Source organism: Schistocerca cancellata, chromosome 3, assembly GCF_023864275.1.
Source record: "Schistocerca cancellata isolate TAMUIC-IGC-003103 chromosome 3, iqSchCanc2.1, whole genome shotgun sequence".
NCBI classification, from domain to species: Eukaryota; Metazoa; Arthropoda; class Insecta; order Orthoptera; family Acrididae; genus Schistocerca; species Schistocerca cancellata.
The window spans coordinates 33,373,465-33,392,336 of record NC_064628.1 but is presented as its reverse complement, the minus strand read 5'-3'; the positions used below and the strand labels follow the sequence as shown (position 1 = coordinate 33,392,336).

The window sequence follows — 18,872 nt, the reverse complement described above, 5'->3', positions numbered from 1 at the left end:
AAAAATTTAAAAATAGTTGTAGTCTTCGGAATTGAATAAATTATATATCTATTAAAAGGTAATAGTCTGCAGATTCAGAAAACGCAAAAAAGTAAAAATTGAATTTTCATGATTTTGAGCCTTTCCGGAGCCCCTTAAAATTTAAAAAAAAAGTGTTGATTTGGTAAGAAGTATTCATTTAACTAGAATACCTACTCTGATTTCTCTCGGCTTTTGTCGGACTTCTTATACTGTACGGGGCCCGTATACACGAACGGCGGCGAATGGGGTTCCCAGCAGCTTAAGGAAGACGCTGTGAGCACCGCGAGACAGGGCCACAGCGATGCGAGCGTGGGGCAGTGCGTGGCGGGCCACACGCAGCGGCCAGTGTGCGTGTGGCGCGCGCGCACGCAGCTCAAGACATCAGAGAGAGGCCGCGATAAGCCGCGCGCCGCGGCTGGCTGGAGACACAGGAAGCGCGCACCATCTCCAGGGCGGGGCGTGGCGTGGCGAGCGCGGCGCTTTTTCCCCGCCCCCGCCCCCGCCGGCCTGGCCCTGAGGCGAGGTGGCCCTACTGACGGACCGACCTCAGATTACCATCGCACGCTGGAGCCGTCCGCAGTCCAGTCTCGCGACGTGGCCGCAGCCTCACAGATACAGGAACGTTCTCCCAGTTCCCAGCCTAACATATACACAGCTGTGTCACCGTGAAAGATAGCAAATAACGAAATCCATACATATTATAAAAATGAATGTACGTGTGATGCATCCATGGATGGATGGATGGATGGATGGAAGTATGTATGTACAGGGTGTTTCAAAAATGACCGGTATATTTGAAACGGCAATAAAAACTAAACGATCAGCGATAGAAATACACCGTTTGTTGCAATATGCTTGGGACAACAGTACATTTTCAGCCAGACAAACTTTCGAAATTACAGTAGTTACAATTGTCAACAACAGATGGCGCTGCGGTCTGGGAAACTCTATAGTACGATATTTTCCACATATCCACCATGCGTAGCAATAATATGGCGTAGTCTCTGAATGAAATTACCCGAAACCTTTGACAACGTGTCTGGCGGAATGGCTTCACATGCAGATGACATGTACTGCTTCAGCTGTTCAATTGTTTCTGGATTCTGGCGGTACACCTGGTCTTTCACGTGTCCCCACAGAAAGAAGTCACAGGGGTTCATGTCTGGGGAATAGGGAGGCCAATCCACGCCGCCTGCTGTATGTTTCGGATAGCCCAAAGCAATCACACAATCATCGAAATATTCATTCAGGAAATTAAAGACGTCGGCCTTGCGATGTGGCCGGGCACCATCTTGCATAAACCACGAGGTGTTCGCAGTGTCGTCTAAGGCAGTTTGTACCGCCACAAATTCACGAAGAATGTCCAGATAGCGTGATGCAGTAATCGTTTCGGATCTGAAAAATGGGCCAATGATTCCTTTGGAAGAAATGGCGGCCCAGACCAGTACTTTTGAGGATGCAGGGACGATGGGACTGCAACGTGGGGCTTTTCGGTTCCCCATATGCGCCAGTTCTGTTTATTGACGAAGCCATCCAGGTAAAAATAAGCTTCGTCAGTAAACCAAATGCTGTCCACATGCATATCGCCGTCATCAATCCTGTGCACTATATCGTTAGCGAATGTCTCTCGTGCAGCAATGGTAGCGGCGCTGAGGGGTTGCCGCGTTTGAATTTTGTACGGATAGAGGTGTAAACTCTGGCGCATGAGACGATACGTGGACGTTGGCGTCATTTGGACCGCAGCTGCAACACGGCGAACGGAAACCCGAGGCCGCTGTCGGATCACCTGCTGCACTAGCTGCGCGTTGCCCTCTGCAGTTGCCGTACGCGGTCGCCCTACCTTTCCGGCACGTTCATCCGTCACGTTCCCAGTCCGTTGAAATTTTTCAAACAGATCCTTTATTGTATCGCTTTTCGGTCCTTTGGTTACATTAAACCTCCGTTGAAAACTTCGTCTTGTTGCAACAACACTGTGTTCTAGGCGGTGGAATTCCAACACCAGAAAAATCCTCTGTTCTAAGGAATAAACCATGTTGTCTACAGCACACTTGCACGTTGTGAACAGCACACGCTTACAGCAGAAAGACGACGTACAGAGTGGCGCACCCACAGACTGCGTTGTCTTCTATATCTTTCACATCACTTGCAGCGCCATCTGTTGTTGAAAATTGTAACTACTGTAATTTCGAAAGTTTGTCCGCCTGAAAATGTACTGTTGTCCCAAGCATATTGCAACAAACGGTGTATTTCTATCGCTGCTCGTTTAGTTTTTATTGCCGTTTCAAATATACCGGTCATTTTTGAAACACCCTGTATGTATGTATGTACCTACGTTCGTTCCACATCTCCTCCTAAACCATTGGACCAATATCAATAAAACTTGGTGCACACGCCACTTACCATCTAGAAAGAATCGCTGTGGGGCTAAAAATCACCCACCTATCATAGGTGTGGGGGTGAAAAATAACTGTAGCCCACTACGCTTGAATACCCAAACATTATTCATCCAGTATTTGACAACGACATCACTTGGTGACTTGCAACAAACTTAACACACAATTTCAAGCCTTTACGAAACTTTGTCGTTGAGAATCACCACAAAATAATGAAAGAAAAAAAGTTTATTAGGTTACAAATAAACAATGTTTTCAGCCTTCAGTTGCAAGGTAATTTTATTCGTTTACCAATATGTTAAAGATTTGTTATTAGGTTACCCTCCGTTCAGAGGCTGTTGCACGCAGCGACCGTTATTTTGATTTGTAAATAGTAGATTTCAGCTATCAGTCGTCCTTTGGAATCTAACTATGTACCTGTTGTATTCTTAGCAATGAGAATGGCTATTTGCTAGCTGAAATCTAGATCTGCCAATAAAAATTCCAGACGACGACTGATGGCTGAAATCTATTATTTGCGAATCAAAAAGTTTATTGCTTACTGCATTTTCGTTATTCGTGCAGTAAAGCTGCTGCAACAGGTATGACGTTTATATTTGTTGCATCTTTACTACCATCTGTATTCGCAACACATTTCGCAGACAGTATCCAAATATATCACTGAATGTACCTCGAAAAATATATCTTTGTACGACACGTTGTCCAGAAGAAATGACGTCATACAAACTGAATTGCGTGAAAAGGAAACTGCAGCGCTAAACTCGCTACAGGTACAGGTGAAATACTTGTACGTGTACAAAAATGTGTGAAAAGTATTAAATATTTGTGAAATATATGTCACGTGTGCATACTCTGGCGAAGTAGTCGGTGAAAAGCTCCTCTTAAGCCACTTGATTAATTTCAACCAAACTGTCTGATAAGAAATACAGTGAGCGTAAGAACCGCCAGCCTGCTATAAGAGTGGAAGTGGTAACTTGGAGAGAGAAGATGGGGAGGAGAAGATGGGTATAGATAGTTGAAGGACAAAGTGTATAGAGAGGTGCAGGAGGCAATGGACACAAAAAGGAAAGAGGGAGAGAGTGGGAAGGAGGAGATGAACAGAGAGAGGGGGTGAAGAGCCAAATACCAAGGAGAAGGCGGGAGGAGGTAGAGTGATGGAGAGGGAGGGGAGGTAGCAGACAGAGGAGGAGGAAAATGGATTAGCAGGATTGGAATACATAGCAGGGAAACTCCAAGTACTCAGCTAGTTTTACTTATAAAGCGTAGATACTGCGCAACTGAACTAGTAGGACATTTTGGGGTCTAAAGGCTACGAAATTTAGTCTACAGAGTTTCCAGATCTTGCAGCAAAAACAGCCTGGCTGGGCTTTCAGTCGAACAGTGATTGGATAACAGATATAGGTACCTCATTTCATGCAGCTCCACTTCTGTGCCTCACTTCATCAGTTGTAGGGTTGGTGAATGGAGATGTCTAGTCAGTCTGCTGGCCAGGGCCACAGTCTTAAACCCTCTGTATCGAAAGAGATTAACATAGCACAGGCAAAATGCAGTTTTGAGTTGTCCTGTTGAAAGATGTCTCTGAGACCTCAAAGGCAGGGCAAAGCCACCAGCTTTAATGTGTCACGAATGTAACGTCAGGTAACGAAATTATCGGATATGCGAATCAGGAGTATTCGTGTGGTGTACCTTATGGCACTAACAACAACACAACTGTTGGTCAGTCCTGTGACGATAGTAGTCCGGCAACTCTTCTGTGTGGAGCATCCACACATGGATCCGTCCATCATGATGTCATATGCAGGACTGGGACTCTTCCAAACACATGCTGTCATGCCACTCATGTATTCATTGTTGTCTTTGGGCGCACCAACGTCGGCAGCCCGTGGTGCACCAGTCCTTGTCGCACTGCTCCTGTGGACGTTAGTGCTGCTACAAAGAAGCTCATTTCCTGCGTCAAGGTGTCAGAGATCTGTACAATCCTGCGTGATAGACAGCACAATGTTCTATCGGGAATTGCGAAGGGAACATTTAGAGTCCAGTTGCCTCAGGAAAGGTGATTGCTCACAGTGACACGTAAAGCTATACCTCTTTAATGGACCAAGAAACTCAGTAATCGGACAGCGGATGGGTGGAGACGTGTAGTAAGGCCCAACAAATTGGCAGTTCGCCTCCTTCCAAATCATACGGGCGTGGAGTGTAGCGACGGACCAATGAGGCGTTTAATCTGCAGTGTGAGGAGGCTGTAGTCCAGTCGAGTGGACTTTCTGTGAAGATTTGGACTAGATTTACTGCCTTGACATAGATCCACTCGTTCAGCTTATTACCAACGTGAAGCAGAATGATTGTATTAACTTGCAATGAAATGAACACCCTTAGCTGCTTACAGGCGTTGACATACGTCAACGGGGACAGATGAAAATGTGTGCCTCGACCAGGACTCGAACCCGGGGTCTCCTGCTTACATGGCAGACGCTCTATCCATCTGAGCCACCGAGGACACAGAGGATAGCGCGACTGCAGGGATTTATTTATCTCTGGCACGCCTCCCGCGAAACCCACATTGTCAACGTATTGTCCCGCACTACATTCGTAGTGCCCCCGCCCATATATCAACATTCTCGTTGGTCAGCTGTTGTCCGTTCCTTTATACCTTCGTGAGGGGTACGCCGTGGTCCCAAGTTGGCAACGACTGTGTGCATAGTCCTGCCCCCAAACACTAAGCCATAAAAAAAGACGCGCGACGAAGGAAAGGGACAGACAAACAAATGATTACCATTTCAGAAAAATTGGATGATTCATTCAACAAAAAGAATTTCATAAATTGTCATTGCCCACCGTTGTGGCCGAGCTGTTCTAGGCGCTTCAGTCCGGAACCGTGCTGCTGTTACAGTCGCAGGTTCGAATCCTGCGTCGGGCATGGATGTGTGTGATGTCCTTAGGTTAGTTGGGTTTAAGTAGTTCTAAGTCTAAGGGACTGATGACCTCAGATGTTAAGTCCCATAGTGCTCAGAGCCATCTGAACCATTGGAACAAGTCTTTACCACGTTGCTCCACCTCTGATCCGTACGCAAATAGTTATTCGGCTTGGCATTGGTAGACAGAGTTGCTGAGTGCCTTCCTGAGGGATATTGTGCCAGATTGTGACCAACTGGCAAAATCAAGATCGTCAAAATCCTGAGATGGTTGGAGAGGCTTGCCCGTAATGCTGCAAACGTTCTCACTTGGCGGAAAACCCAGAGACCTGGCTAGCCAAGGCAGGGTTTGCCAAATAAGAACACAAACAGTAGACATTCTTACTGTGGTTGGGAGGGCATTATCTTGCTAAAATCTAAGGCCAGGATGGCTTACCACACAAGGTAAAAAACAGGGAGTGGGAAACGTCAACATATCGTTGTGCTGTAAGGGTGCCTTGGATGACAACCAAGCAATGGCACCCCAGACCATCACTACTGGTTTTGGGCCATATGATGGGTGACAGTGACATTGATATACCGCTGGTCTCTGGAGCGTCTCAAGACGCTCCTTCGGCCTGGAATCTCACTGACTGGAGTAGAATTGTTTTCAGTGAAGAGTCCCGCTTCAAACTGACTAACAGCGAAGACGTACCTGGAGACGCCTTGGACAACAGTGGGATTCCAACCTGCGTGTCGCCCTCTGCATGGCCCGACAACCAGGAGGATTGGTCTGGCGTCTCATTTCTTTTTGCAGCAGGACCCTACAGTTGTTACCCGCGGCACTCCTACAGCACAGCTGTACTTCGAAGATATTCTAAGCCCGTTCTATTGCCATTCATGGGTAGTCAAAAATGGTTAGAATGGCGCTGAGCACTATGGGAAATAACATCTGAGGTCATCAGTCCCCTAGAAGTTAGAACTACTTAAACCTAACTAACCTAAGGACATCACACATCCATACCCGAGGCAGGATTCGAACCTGCGGCCGTAGCGGTCGTGCAGTTTCAGACTGATCATGGGTAGTCACCCTGAGCTTATACAGGGTGTTTCAAAAATGACCAGTATATTTGAAACGGCAATAAAAACTAATCGAGCAGCGATAGAAATACACCGTTCGTTGCAATATGCAATGGCACCCCAGACCATCACTACTGGTTTTGGGCCATATGCAGATGCTCGTTTAGTTTTTATTGCCGTTTCAAATATACTGGTCATTTTTGAAACACCCTGTATAATGCCCCCCTGCAAACGGCAAGAGATTCTGCTTCTTGTGTCCCTGACTGCCAAATCCTACTTCGCCAGCAAGGTCACCGGATCTGTTCCCAGTCGAGAATGTTCTGAGCTTTATGAGTTGGACCCTGCGGTCGTCTCGGGGTTTTGACGATCTAACGCGCCAATTGGACACAGAATTTGGCACGATATCCGCAGGAGGATATCCAACAACTCTATCAATCAATACTAACCCGAATAACTGCTAGCAAGAGGTGGGCCAATGCATTATTGTCTTGCTCAATGGGTGAAGCTCTTTCTCTAGAATGAACCATGGAATTTTCCTAAAACATCATTTGTTTTTCTGTACACGTACATGACATCTACGGATTTCCATCCCGTTTGGATAATTCCTATATGGTGTGTCGTTCTTTTTTTTGCGTTAGAGTGCATATTACTAGTTTGACCAATATTCAGGCGCGGTTTCCTATCTCAAATGTCTAGCTAAATAACGAGCTTTTATTCCCGTAGAACATGTCTGGTGCTATTCCCCTCACTCCCCTCCCCCTCTCCCAAAATTAGTAGGTCTACGGGATCTTATCGCCAGTGAGTAGCCTCATCTGGATGCGTCGTATATGAAGAAACATGTCGACATTCTTTCTCGCCGAATTGATACCGTTATTAGCGCTAAGGGGTGATGTTACACAGTATTTGCTCGATTCCTGGCGAGTAGTGTTTTGACCGGCCTGTTTCATTTGGAGGCGCACACATCAGCAAAATTTCTGCATGACCACGATATGTTGTACAGATGTATTGCTATTGTGGTAGTTCTTGCACTGACCGAAACATCACTACTGACGTTATTTGTAAAAAAATAAAGACAGTCGTTATGAGCGCTGTCTACTGGCAGAACACCATACTCGAGTCGATTGCAGCATTTCATGTGAAAGTAAAGCACCAGTAGGGACGCATTAGATACGTCCGTGGAACCATCTAACATACCTGGAAGGAAAATCGCGACCAATGATCGCGTCGGCATCATCAGTTGCTCACAGAAGGCTTTTCAATCAGAGAAGTTGCTCGACCTGTGCACCGGTGTCAAAGTCATGTGATGTGAGCGTTCAATCAGTTCAAGTTGATAGGGAGTGTTGAGGAGTTACGCCGTACAGGCTGTAATCGTTCGACTGTGGCGCGGGATGACAGATATTTACGACTTTTGAGTCAAAGGAAACGTGGTCTGAGTGCTCCAGAACTGAATTCGCCATTCGAAGTGGCTAGAGGACGTCGCGTATCACATCAAACTGTTAGGAGACACTTGCATGATGCAAACCTCAATTGTCGAAGATCGTGGCGAACACCAGGTCGTACACAACAACACCAAAGACATGGGCAAAAAATAATGCAGGTCGGACACCCTAGGACTGGCGTTGGGTGTTGTTTGCGGACAGACCTCAGATCTGTCTGTAGCCTGATAACGGCAGACAGCATGTTTGGAGACAACCCAGTAATACCGAACATCTCCAGCAATGTTTCTCACATGTGCGACAAGGCGGAGTGATGCTTTAGGCTGGCATTCTGCAGCTCGTCGGTAAGGCTGACTCACTGCTGTAAGGTACAGGGGCGTGATCCTGCAACCATCAGTGGGACCATATCGCCAATGTTTTGGCGACAATTTCATTCTGATGGATGATAACTCCCATGCTCATTGCGTCGTTGCCGTGAGTATGTTCTTTCAGCATGCTAGGTTCACCAGAATGGCATGGTCTGCATGTCTGTCAGACATGAACCCAATCGAAAGTGGCCGCGCGGTTTAAGGCGCCATGTCACGGATTGCGAGGCCCCTCCTGCCGGAGGTTCGAGTCTTCTCTTGGGCGATGTTGTTTTCAACAATGGCTCTAAGCACTATGAGGTCATCAGTCCCCTAGATTTACAACTACTTAAACCCAACAAACCTAAGGACCTCACACACTTCAATGCGCGAGGCAGGATTCGAAACTGAGAGCGTATCAGCAAGCGCGGTTCGGGACTGAAACGCCTAGAACAACTCGGTCACAACGGCTGGCTCCATGGATATGTCTGTTATTCTTAGCGTAAGTTAGTTTCAGTTAGTCTAAGTAGTGTGTCAGTCCGATGATCTCGGCAGTTTGGTCCCTTAGGAATTCACACACATTTCAATATTTTCAGTTTGATTGAAACGAGCTGCTTCTTGGACGTCGACAATCACCATGTATTCTGTGCGACGTCCGCGACATCGCCATTGAAGATTGGAACAATTTGGATCAGGGTAGTGTAACGCCGGAAATGCATATCCTCCTATTTCCATCTATTGTACTATAATTTTTTCCCTTGTTTAGTTACCTCAAGATATGACATTTCTGTCTGTTTATATATTGTAATTGTTTTACTGTTTATATATATATATATATATAAATATATATATATATATATATATATATATTTATATTTATGCATTTATGTCGATGTATAATTGGTTGTTTTGTAAATATTATTTGTATTTTTACGCTGGGTCTTGCCTAGGGAAAACTATGCTATCGAACGAATAAGTCGATAGGTCGTGTGGAGAACCAGAGTGTTTAGGATCTTTGGTAGTGAACTCCGTCGCGTGGAGCGCGGGCAGAGAGAGGGACTCTGGCTGGGGTGGTGCAGTGGAGCAGGTGTGTTGTGTGAAGCTCCCGCGAGTTGCCGCGCTTTCGGGGTTTGGCAGCATGTAATTGCGTTCGACTTGCGATGATAGTTTCTGACACGGTGTCGCGGACGGGAAGCATTAGCTGGCGCACATCAAGAGCCCGTTTCGCCTGGTGACCGTGTCGAGAAGAAGGCGCGCCAACATCCAGCTTCTGCAACAGCGACGGCCGACAATGAGTGACTGTCGCCACCTCCTCGATCGACGGCTTCAAACCTTCAATAAACCAACTGGAAGACTGGAAGCACGTAAAGTTTTAGAACTGTATGGCAGACCTCAGCTTTTCAAACTGTTGCATCACAGAATTACAGCAACTTAGCATGAACCTTTGTTGCTCATTGTCCCAATTGCATTACCAAGCAGGGTCCCTTCCTTTTGCGGAATGAACCCGAGTGCCATTTAAATTCAAACGCCAGCATTAAAGTAATATAATTCGATTTCACTGCTTTAATTTCAAAGTTCAGTTAAAGTATTCATAGCTGGCTACAATATTTAGATTACACAAGCACAAATTAAGAGTGCGAGTTTTGTTACCATATTTAAGCTTACCTGTGACTGCAGCTCAGCTTGGTACGTACTAAATTTCACTATTGTTAATTGTTCAGAATCATTTAATTCAAGTTCAAAGTTAAATCTCTTATTTCTAAATTGCGTAGATTCAAGTAGCTTTTGAAATGATTGTTGAGGTAGTCCAAGACTAACCGTATTTTACTGAATTTCGATGTGCTTCAGAAAGAAAGCTCACTATTAACTTCACTCACTAAATTAACTTTCGATTTTCCTGTTTTATTAATTCTTTTGCTAAATTAAGTCAGAGTGTAGCGAAATTTATTACTTCTGACAAACTTTCAGTTTTCACACTACACGTGTCAACCTTCAGTTGCCACGGTTCTAGTGCTAATTATATGTGTAATAACCTTTCTTTTTCAGTTACTATAGTAATTGTCCTTAGGACTGGCGACCGTAATTTTCCCCAAATCTCAAATATCTAATTACCGCTAGTTGATTGTTAACGTAACGGCCGCACATTTACTTTCTTTATTAACTTTACCCCTTTCCACCAGTTTCATTAGCATTTTTCCTTTCATTTAGATGTAACCCTTTCCTCCCTCCTTACCGACAAATTAACCTCGGTGACGATTGCTTTTCCCAAATTTCCATTAGGTACACGCGGTTTAATTTTTCACTGTCATTAAGGTCGATAAGTGAGGTGGAGGTTACAGTAGGTTTGATGATCTCATGTGTGGTATGCCCCGATGGATTCGAGCTTGAAGCAAGTGGACGTTCCACCGCGTATTGACGTTGCTCAGGAGTGCCGTGAAAGACCCTCCTTGGGAAACAGACCATGTCAGACCTCCTCCCTCTCTTGCCTCAGAGCCAGTTTTCGTTTTCTTTGCCGTATAAATAAAGGGTGATGCAAAACTCGTTGATCTCGCTGTCCAGTAGGTGAGAATGGGAAAGCTGCAGCTGAATGAATCCCCAGTCACCTCGCCAGGCCGTGCGTCGCGAGTGGAGGTGGCTGTGAGGTGCGCCTCCTGCCTCCTGGGGGAGCAGGTGAGAGCAGGAGGCGCTCCCTGGCGCCGGAAGCCGGCCTATCCTGGCAGAGGTGAGCGCCGGGCCGCTTGCCACGCGAGCTGGCAGAGCCTAGCCGCGCCGCCCTGTGTACCGGAAATACCGGCAGGTGCCGCCCAGCCAGGGCTGGGGCTGGCACGTCCTGTCTACAGTACGGCCGCCGCACCGCAAGGCCGTCTGCTCGCACTTCAGCCCGCCAGCCACAGACTTAACCTTTCCGTCCTTAGCGACACACACACACACACACACACACACACACACACACACACACATTGACAGACAAAACATTGTGACCACCTGCTTAACAGCTTGTTTGTTCGTATTTGCAACGAAATACGAGGGCAGTTCAATAAGTAATACAACACATTTTTTTTCTGAAACATGGGTTGTTTTATTCAGCATTGAAATACACCAGGTTATTCCCCAATCTTTTAGCTACACAACACTATTTTTCAACGTAATCTCCATTCAATGCTACGGCCTTACGCCACCTTGAAACGAGGGCCTGTATGCCTGCACGGTACCATTACACTGGTCGATGTCGGAGCCAACGTCGTACTGCATCAATAACTTCTTCATCATCCGCGTAGTGCCTCCCACGGATTGCGTCCTTCATTGGGCCAAACGTATGGAAATCTGACGGTGCGAGATCGGGGCTGTAGGGTGCATGAGGAAGAACAGTCCACTGAAGTTTTGTGAGCTCCTCTCGGGTGCGAAGACTTGTGTGAGGTCTTGCGTTGTCATGAAGAAGAAGTTCGTTCAGATTTTTGTGCCTACGAACACGCTGAAGTCGTTTCTTCAATTTCTGAAGAGTAGCACAATACACTTCAGAGTTGATCGTTTGACCGTGGGGAAGGACATCGAACAGAATAACCCCTTCAGCGTCCCAGAAGACTGTAACCGTGACTTTACCGGCTGAGGGTATGGCTTTAAACTTTTTCTTGGTAGGGGAGTGGGTGTGGCGCCACTCCATTGATTGCCGTTTTGTTTCAGGTTCGAAGTGATGAACCCATGTTTCATCGCCTGTAACAATCTTTGACAAGAAATTGTCACCCTCAGCCACATGACGAGCAAGCAATTCCGCACAGATGGTTCTCCTTTGCTCTTTATGGTGTTCGGTTAGACAACGAGGGACCCAGCGGTAACAAACCTTTGAATATCCCAACTGGTGAACAATTGTGACAGCACTACCAACAGAGATGTCAAGTTGAGCACTGAGTTTGATGGTGATCCGTCGATCATCTCGAACGAGTGTGTGTTCGCACACTCCGCCATTGCAGGAGTCACAGCTGTGCACGGCCGGCCCGCACGCGGGAGATCAGACAGTCTCGCTTGACCTTGCGGCGATGATGACACACGCTTTGCCCAACGACTCACTGTGCTTTTGTCCACTGCCAGATCACCGTAGACATTCTGCAAGCGCCTATGAATATTTGAGATGCCCTGGTTTTCCGCCAAAAGAAACTCGATCACTGCCTGTTGTTTGCAACGCACATCCGTTACAGACGCCATTTTAACAGCTCCGTACAGCGTTGCCACCTGTCGGAAGTCAATGAAACTATACGAGACGAAGCGGGAATGTTTGAAAATATTCCACAAGAAATTTCCGGTTTTTTCAACCAAAATTGGCCGAGAAAAAAAATGTGTTGCATTACTTATTGAACTGCCCTCGTACAACCCGTTTCCGTAAGAATGAGCGGAATACTTGTAACTGTCTTTGAACAGTAAAGCATCACCTGATGCACACTATTAGAAACTCTGCTCTTGAAAGTACAAGTTCAACAATTGCAAAAGTACATTTCCATCTGAGGTTTGAATAGCACTGGTGTCCTAAGTAGATGGTGATGACTGCTTCATCGAAGGTCACGAACTGGGGCAGAGCGAGTCCACGTTCGGCCCTATATCGACCTCTGTTCGCTGGCGCTGCAGTACTGAGAGAGAGGGCGTGTCTTCAGGAGAGCCTCCAGTTAGCAGTTACGAACTGCAGCGAGACATATCTAACATCTATGGTATCGATGGGCGTTGTCGACTTTAGTGTGGCATCGCGATCTTTGGACAACACAAGAGCGGTACAAAAATTGGACATGGGGACGGTAGTATAGATCGAACCCAAACCAAAGGCTGATCAGTCTTGTGCGCTTTTATCTACGCTATAAGAAAAACTGACACTAATTGTATCTAGCGGGTCGCTTAAATCTGAGCGGCAACAGCTTGATTGGCTTAATTCAATGAACGGCGCAGAGTATCATATTTTTTTCTTAACAATCATTTCTCAGTACAGCGTACGCTGCAACAACAGCCCTACACGCTTTTCAGACCGTCTCTGACCACTGTGTACACACGAAGGGCGCTACATGGCAGGACCATTCTCCAGCACGGCGCCACGTAGGTATGGTAAGGTACGCTCAAGTGCGCACATGAAGGGACAATATTATGCTTCCGGCATGTCAGACAGTACGATTCTTCGCACAGTTACGCTCCGACACCACAGAGCGCGCTCAAAACAGGGTATGCATCCTGCTTCCGCCTGACGTTTGGTAAATAGTTCGCAAGCGAACATTAATCCACCAGTCGCTGCTAAAAGCGAACGCACAGCTCGTCTCTGCCAGTAATCGCCCAGTTACCAGTAACCCTCAGTCGCCAGCACTTATCGTCACGTAGCTACCGCACCGGATCACAGCGTGTTGTATTAAGGGGCTCCGGAAAGGCTCAAAAATCATGAAAAGTTCAATTTTTACTTTTTTGCGTTTTCTGAATCTGCAGACTGTTACCTTTTAATAGATATATAATTTATTCAATTCCGAAGACTACAACTATTTTTAAATTTTTTTTTAAATGTGTTCTACATGGGCGTGACCCACTGTGGCGCTGTTAAACTGCTGTCAAATGGTGTTATTATTAACGTCCGTGTTCATCAGGTACATTTTAGTGATGTGAGATAAAGTATGTGTTGTGGCTAACCTGTGATGGTTCAATATATATCGCTGGTGTGATTGTCGATTGTTTCATGTTTATTTACTCTGTCGTTATCTCGAAAATATTCGTAATTAATTCTGTTTCTTGAGTCTCTGTTTTGTTGAAGTATAATAATGAGTAAAAGTAAAGTTATTAGAAATCCTCTGAAGGCTTTTAAGAAAAGGAGAAATGTTGGAAAGCCAAAGGTAATTGTTATTACTGTAAATAATAACATTCTAACATGGTACGAGCGATGCTTGCTTTAGACAAGGAACGCCTTCGGGCTGCAGACAGGGCTGTAAAGAGTCTAGAAATACAAGCAAGAGTAAACAGGAGGAGGAACAAGAGGAAGCTGGAGGAGGAGTTTGCAGAGGATGAAGATAATCCATCCTATGGACCTGGAATGCACTAAAAAGTTAATCCAATCTTTGTCGCTCGATTCCCAAAACTTTTATTTTCTCATACTAATTACATGTTTTCTAAGGATCTTCCAAACATATTTGTTTCAAACTTTCAGTAAATGTTACACAGTACCTTCTGCATAATTTAACACAGCCTTTTTCCAAAAAACGGTATGTTTTTGAATATATAAATAAAAAATTGCAAAAAATGTTGTGAATTTTCATTACAATTGAAAAAAATCATCTTTAATAACTGAACTAAAATTTTGTAAAATCCCTGTGTTAAGTTGTAGCCCATATTCCAATAAATAATCTGTAAAAAGTTCAACTTCCTACCTCAAATACTTTGTGAGGAAAGATGTAATTTATAAGCATTATTTTAACATTGCAAGTATAGGGCGTTCCGGAGCCCCTTAACAGAGCCATAACTAAGAAACTGTCACCTCTTGAGTTTTTCCTCTTAGGGCTCCCTCTTTCTCCCTCCTCTCTCCTTCCCTTCCCTCCTCCCCCCCGCCGGGCTTCCACACCCCACCATACCCTCTCCCCTGCCCTTCCCTCCTCCTCCTCCTCTCCCACTGGCATCCTCCCCACCTCCCTCCTACCCTCCCCTATTCCCTGGGGCAGCACACCCCCCCCCCCCTCTTTTGTGTAATAGTGTGTGTCTAGTGCGCCGAAGATCGTCACCATGTGCTCCAGTGTTCTCTTCGTCTAAGTGCGTCGGTGTTTCTTCTTCAGTGCTCCTTCGTTCGCGTGTGCACCTGTTTTGTCTACGTTTGTGCCGGCCGGTGTGGCCGTGCGGTTCTAGGCGCTTCAGTCTGGAACCGCGTGACCACTACGGTCGCAGGTTCGTATCCTGCTTCGGGCATGGATGTGTGTGATGTCCTTAGGTTAGTTAGGTTTAAGTAGTTCCAAGTTCTAGGGGACCTCAGATGTTAAGTCCCATAGCGCTCAGAGCCATTTTTTTTCTACGTTTTTGTTTAGTGCTGAACTTACTTGTCCCACCAGTGACTTCCGCGAACGCCTTTTCGTTTCTTACGTATGTCTCCTGTTTTTTGAACCATTCATGTACGTCCCTTTTTATGTCTTCATGTTTACCGTCTGTTTTTCTATGGCCGAAGAACGGCGTAGACAGGCCGCTTCCAGCCAACCTTTTGTAAGGTATGAAAATAACAAAGGTAACAAATGGTACAAACGGCTCTGAGCACTATGGGACTTAACATCTGAGGTCATCAGTCCCCTAGAACTTAGAACCACTGAAACCTAACTAACCTAAGGACATCTCACACATCCATGCCCGAGGCAGGATACGAACCTGCGACTGTAGCGGTCGTGCGGTTCCAGATTGAAGCGCCTAAAACCGCTCGGCCACACCGTCCGGCTAAAGATAACACAACTGTCACCGACGGAAGAGCGAGGCTGGAACTACAATTAGATTATTTAGTCTTCGCTCACTTAGTTAGGTTTAGACGTGCTTCCAGAACGTCAGTGCCAGCCCTTCTTATCATCACCACACTAACGCTGAGTATTTGTATCAAGTTTTCGATAAATGAACGTTAATTGTTACAATGTCTCCAACATTATTTTCATCTTCTAATATGCCCTGCAGCAAGACAGTTGCTACGTGCAAACACAGTGCCACATTACAGCTACTCTTTCTCTATTGTAGGGGATTCGCTACCTGCTACCTTTATGTTGGGTGCCGAACTTGTTTGGTGCGTACAACACTAAGAAAATTTTATTAATAGATTCCGCCGTGTGATATGTGGAGATCACGTGCCTAGTGGTAGGAACGTACTGACAAGGGAACCTCCCCATCGCACCCCCCTCAGATTTAGTTATAAGTTGGCACAGTGCATAGGCCTTGAAAAACTGAACACAGATCAATCGAGAAACCAGGAAGAAGTTGTGTGGAACTATGAAATAAATAAGCAAAATATACGAACTGAGTAGTCCATGCGCAAGATAGGCAACATCAAGGATACTGTGGGCTGAGCAGGGTCGTGGTTCCGTGGTTAGCGTGAGCAGCTATGGAATGAGAGGTCCTTGGTTCAAGTCTTCCCTCGAGCGAAAAGTGTAGAAGAATCTTTTTACCCATTCGCCAAGAGTACAAGTTAGGTGGGTCGACAACATATTCCTGTCATGTGACGCACATGCCGTCACCAGTGTCGTATAGAATATATCAGACGTGTTTTCCTGTGGAGGAATAGGTTCACCTATGACCTTGCGATCAAATGTTTTCGGTTCCCATTGGAGAGGCACGTCCTTTCGTCTACTAATCGCACGGTTTTGCGGTGCGGTCGCAAAAACACAGACGCTAAACTTATTCCAGGGAACAGAGATGTCAATGAACGAACGGACAGACCATAACTTTGCGAAAATAAAGAAAGTAAACTTTATCACTCGAGAGAAGACTTGCACCAAGGACCTCTCAATCCGCAGCTGCTCACGCTAACCACGGGACAACGGCGCTCCTGAGCTCAGACTATCCTTGATGTTGCCTATCTTGCGCATGGACTACTCAGTTTGTATATTTTGCTTACTTTTTTCATAGTTCCACACAACTTCTTCCTATTTTCTCGATTGATCTGTGTTCAGTTTTTCAAGGCCTATGCACTGTGCCAACTTTTAACTAAATCTGAGGGGTGTGGGAGGTTCCCTTGTGAGTAGCAAACAAGTCTGGAGAGCAGAATATTGTCTACGGATTCTCGCTGTCACTGACGGAAGCGCAAACTCTTTGCCGAACAGCTAATTACAACGGACAAGGCCTTGATAGAGGCCAACTAGTAGGCGCACTTTTACCGTGAAAGAACTGACGTGGAAAAACATAGTACGGACCTGGAAGATGTTTCACTGGAAGTGTGGCAGACGGCGGAGTTTTCCCGCAGTAGTTCTGAGAGCCGAAGTGGGGGCGACCTTGTCGGATGGCGCGCTCGCCTGGTGTGCTGTGGTGTGATGTAACGCCTATCTAGCGCAGATATCTCAGATGGGGCGCGCTATCTGCGATCTGCAGATTACGAAAGCCAGCGCCGTGCTGCGCCACCGAGTTTGCGGACTTTTCCAGCCTCCTGCCGCATGCGGCGCGCGTGTCTCTCTGGCGCCAGACTGCGCACACGGCCGCAGCAATACCGCACACACACGTCTCAGCCTGTCTGACAGCTCTGCCCCGCCCTTCCAATCGCCAAGCTGCCGCGGGGCTTACACATTTGCGTACTGAGTGATTAAGCGCAGCCATTCACGGTGGTCCAGTGTGGGCTGTTGTAATTATCGTACGACAGCGAAACTAGATTGTTGTGCTAGTGCGTTAAGGGGCTCCGGAACGCCGTATACTTGCAATGTTAAAATAACGCTTATAAATTACATCTTTCCTCACAAAGTATTTGAGGTAGGAAGTTGAACTTTTTACAGATTATTTATTGGAATACGGGCTACAACTTAACACAGGGATTTTACAAAATTTTAGTTCAGTTATTAAAGATGATTTTTTTTTCAATTGTAATGAAAATTCACAACATTTTTTGCAATTTTTTATTTATATATTCGAAAATATACAGTTTTTTGGAAAAAATGTGTAACATTTACTGAAAGTTTGAAACAAATATGTTTGGAAGATCCTTAGAAAACATGTAATTAGTATGAGAAAAATAAAAGTTTTGGGAATCGAGCGACAAAGATTGGATTAACTTTTTAGTGCATTCCAGGTCCATAGGATGGATTATCTTCATCCTCTGCAAACTCCTCCTCCAGCTTCCTCTTGTTCCTCCTCCTGTTTACTCTTGCTTGTATTTCTAGACTCTTTACAGCCCTGTCTGCAGCCCGAAGGTGTTCCTTGTCTAAAGGAAGCATCGCTCGTACCATGTTAGAACCTATCTTCATTCCCATATTTCTAAATACCTTGCACCTTACAATGTTGCCATCATTGAAAGTCGCAACAGCATCATACACACCAAAGTGAAGTGTTTCTATTCCAAAAAATACAGTCTTGGGGATTCTCGACCATATAACACTATTTACACTTTCACTGGGGTTTTGAGTTTTTCCGTGAATACACTTTTTCAACAGTTCAGGTGCTGCTAAGTCTCTGAAAATAGGTTAGCCACAACACATACTTTATCTCACATCACTAAAATGTACCTGATGAACACGGACGTTAATAATAACACCATTTGACAGCAGTTTAACAGCGCCACAGTGGGTCACGCCCATGTAGAACACATTTCAAAAAAAATTTAAAAATAGTTGTAGTCTTCGGAATTGAATAAATTACATATCTATTAAAAGGTAATAGTCTGCAGATTCAGAAAACGCAAAAAAGTAAAAATTGAACTTTTCATGATTTTGAGCCTTTCCGGAGCCCCTTAAGCGCAACTATTCACGGTGGTCCAGTGTGCGCTGTTGTAATTATCGTACGACAGTGAAACTAGATAGTTGTGCTAGCGCGTTAATGTGGAACAGCTTTACGCTGGAAAAAAATTAGTTCCAATTTTGACCACCAGGTGCAAATCTGGCGCTGTACAGCATCTCGTTGACGTCTCCGGTGCTCATATTAAACAAAATGTTTAAGTGGTAATTAACAATGAAATTAACACTACGCCTTTCTCACTCATTTGAAAGTTCCTGTCAACATCCTGTTCCTAACCCAGTACATACGGAAACATTCTTAATA

General features: G+C 45.5%; 1 protein-coding gene and 1 non-coding gene across 2 annotated transcripts in view; both read right to left on the bottom strand.

Moving 5' to 3' along the window:
• LOC126175595 (dorsal-ventral patterning protein Sog-like) overlaps positions 1-18,872 on the bottom strand; it is a 544,108-nt gene that overhangs the window by 456,949 nt on the left and 68,287 nt on the right.
• On the bottom strand, positions 4,838-4,911 carry Trnat-ugu (transfer RNA threonine (anticodon UGU)). The gene has a single exon. It is a non-coding gene; the product is annotated as a tRNA-Thr (tRNA).